This window comes from Conger conger, chromosome 3 (assembly GCF_963514075.1).
Source record: "Conger conger chromosome 3, fConCon1.1, whole genome shotgun sequence".
Lineage (NCBI taxonomy): Eukaryota > Metazoa > Chordata > Actinopteri > Anguilliformes > Congridae > Conger > Conger conger.
Genome location: NC_083762.1, coordinates 10,668,210 through 10,671,916, shown reverse-complemented (window position 1 = coordinate 10,671,916; position 3,707 = coordinate 10,668,210).

The following is a 3,707-nucleotide window of genomic DNA, read 5'->3' as shown; positions in this document are numbered from 1 at the left end:
TCTCTGTATGATGTACTGTACGGGAAGAATGTCAACACCAGCTAAGAAGGGCTCAATCGGCCGACTGAATTCCCCGGGGAATACGGCTTGTTTATTATTATTTTTTGGAGGATGCGTTTTAGAACTAATGGAACGTTTTCTTTTCAAATGGTAATCATATGTTCCATTGGCATAATATTCAAATAAATGTTAAAATTTCTATATTACTATAATTAAGGGGGACTTTTAAAAGGGTGCACACAGAATCATGGGAGATTTAAAATGCTTCCCAGGGCTAGAAATGCGAAAAATGAAGGTGTGAGGAGTCTGTAAATGTCACAGAAAATTGTAAATGTAAATAATTTGGTCATTTCTCCTTTCTTGGTGAATTGAGCTTTTCTGTGAGACTCGCCTTCCTATACTGAAGTTAAGATTATGAAAGCTCTCTCCCTCTCAGTGTCAAAACCAAAATGGTTTTTGCCGTTTTCCTTTTCATTCATTTGCTTTTAGAGTGTTCTAGTGTTCTTTCATTCTGGTGTCTGTAGGCACTCTATGGCGATGCAGTGCACTGCAGCGGAATTAAATCCATAGTGCAATGGAGTTGATAAACTTGGCACCCATTTTTAGCCAAGCGTATTAAGCCTAATTGAGAAAAGTCACCAATTATATCTCTATAGTATTCCTATAATGGGCCTACATATTACTGTGATGAATATGCCGATATTTTATAGTCATCGGTGGTTACATTAAATGTGTTTATGTGCTATGGTCTGCAGGCTGTTTTCCTTTGCTTTTCTTGTCTGTAACTATCTTTCGGGTGATGTGAGGCGCGTTTGACTTTCCCACAGAAAAGCCGTAAATGTAACCTAATTTTTCCATGATTAATCAGCCCCTTCGGTGATTCATTAAAAAGTTTCAGCTGAGCTTCATGCCATTGTTTCCCAGGGATAACGTCACTGCACTTATGGTTCATTAATTAATGTGCTGTTTTTTTTTCAGGGGGCAGCAAATGAAAAACAGCTAAGAGCGTTGAGAAGGCTTTGAAGAACCATTTTGTAGAGTACTTTGCTGGAATTAATGCTGCGTCATTTTCAGATTTTCCTCCCTGCATTTGGTTTCACTGCTGCAGAGTAAAAGTGGGCCTCTGGCAGCAGGCAAGGGCCTGAACATCTCCTACTCTAGTCTCTCAGTGTGCACTCCAGCCGTCATGTTTAGATAAATATGAAAATGGAAGCTACAGGAAATGGCACGTGACGGTCGGACATTAGGAGGAACAGTATGAGAAATGCTGGCTATTTGCACTTCGAGGGGCCTAAGGCTTCCCACCGATATAAAATGTGCTGCATTACGCATAGGCATCCTTTGCTATGTAGCTATACTGTTGCGTGCAGCTTTTTGATTAAAGAAGATGCGATAACGGCAACGATGTTGTCAGTTTGTTGTTAGCTCATACCAGCAGCTTCTGGTGCTACTCGGACACCATTCACCTTTCACGTCTCCGCAAACAAGCTTGTTTTTAAGGCAGACCCAAGCTCATTAGCATCCATGTTATCTATGGCCTGGGGTAGGGGTGCGGGATCCAGCAGGATGCTGAAAACAGTGCACCCAAATATTTCTCATCGATGTATGCTGCTTGCCTTGCCGGCGATGGACGAGGCCCTGTCTCATTATAAAGGATGTGTGTTGTTGCCCAAAGGCAATAATAAAAGATGACATTAGTGCCACCCTCACCAATCAACTTGCCTTTTTCCAGCTCCAGCCTGTCCCGCGAGACCGGCACTGTTATTTTTCTTCTGCAAAACAAAACAAAAAAGGTTCGGAATGTTTTCTGCCAATTCTACCGATAAGAGAGAGATTCCTCTCAGAGCACATATGCAGAAGCCCCTGGGCGTAGTCATTCCTCACTGAATCAGTGCATGGAGAAGGTTATCAGCTAAGGATATTTGATTTTTTTTTGCCTCCCAAATGCTCAAATCGTCAAAATGAAAATGTTCTCCCCAATCACTGAATGAAAGTGATACTCTCTCTGCCTGTACACACACTTTCAATGTGGAAAATGAATAAAATCGGAGTCTTTTTTTTCTCCTGAATGAATAAGCATGTATACGAACACCACGTTTCTTCCGGCAATGGCAGGTATGATGCATTTCCAAAGTCCGGTTGGAGCCTCTTGATAGATGGAAGGTAAGCTCCTTGCTCTAATTTGGCCCCCCAAGGTTTATCACTCAGGGGCCTGATGTAGTGTCTGACCCCTGTGACTAATGGGCCACATGCCGCTGGTAGGTGGTCTGGGGAGAACGAGGAGATACGTCTCAATTTGCAGCGGGTATGGTAAAGTATAATGTGCTTCTCCCCACGGCGCTGTGACGCTTTGTAGACGTTTTCTCCAGTGCCTCTTTAATTCTCATCTCCAAATGCATGTATCGCGTCTTATCTCTGTTAAGTGTGTCGCCAGGGCCGTGATGCTATTATCATGTAGATGCATGTGCTCAGTGCACAGCCAGGCTGAAACGGATGGAATAATCATCCGATTATCTGAAACCAGCCCGTCCAGCCTTTTAGCACTTCCTGTACCATCCTAGAGATTTACTCACCACTGCAAGCTGGAGAGGACCCTGCCGTCCTTCGAGCTGATGTTGGCACGTTTAACTGACACACCAATTATTTTACTAATTCTAAAGCTATTCCCTTATATAATTATCTTTGGTTAGATATTTCACTGTACATTTTGCTTAGCCTCAGTCGTGTTCTCTGAAATGGTCATAATTACCGAGGAGATAAATTCCCTTGTAGGAATGACATTTTATGACCACTGCTTTAGACGTGTAAAAAAAAAGAGAAAAGTTAAGCGAAAGCAAAGCTGACGGAAAATTGGCTCCCATAAGAGTTTTAAAAATAGTACAATCACAGAACTTTTCAGAGGACTCATTAGGGGAAGTGCACAGAAATTATGCTAGCTGTGATATTGGAAACTAGTGCCATTTTGAATATTATTCTTTGAAGAATTAATATTTCCTTTCATTTTGAGAACTGACATGTTGCCTACATTTACGGTTCTGTTTAGGTCCTAAAAAAAAAAAAAATGTCTTACTGGTAGGAGAGTACACTGGCCTCAAAGGAGTGTCCTTTGAGGCCAGTGTACTCTCCTACCAGTAAGACATTTTTATTTTTTTGTATTTAAAAAAAAATATTATATTTATTTGGAAGTAAATAAATAAAATGTAACCTTTTTCAGTTAAACATTGCCAAACTTTGGCAGGACCAGAACATCAACCCACGCAACTTGGGAGCAACAGAATGTTTGCATACGGTTCTCATGGGGAAGGACAAAGGACACTGTTGTTTGAATCAAACAGATGTCCATGTGGACCTGTCCACCTGGAGTAGCTTGCCAGGACACGCAGTGGAGGCAGAAACACTGGGGGGTTTTCAAGACCGGGCTTGATACGGTGCTACAAACTATTTAGCTTTTAGGCAAACTAAGCAGTAGGAACATTTTGGTGGTAGAAATGGCCAGCATTGCTGGGCTAAATGGCCTGTTCTCACCATTATTGCATGTTATTTTATGTGATAATTTACCCTGTAGTTAAAATCCCATTGCAGGGCACACTTAAAATCAGTTCCCATGTATTGTTGTGGTGATGGCTATGATCTGCAATGCGGCTATGCTTTGCAGAGAATGGATTTCTATATGTAGGCTACTCCCTCTTCTGTGTTGTCTTTCATAT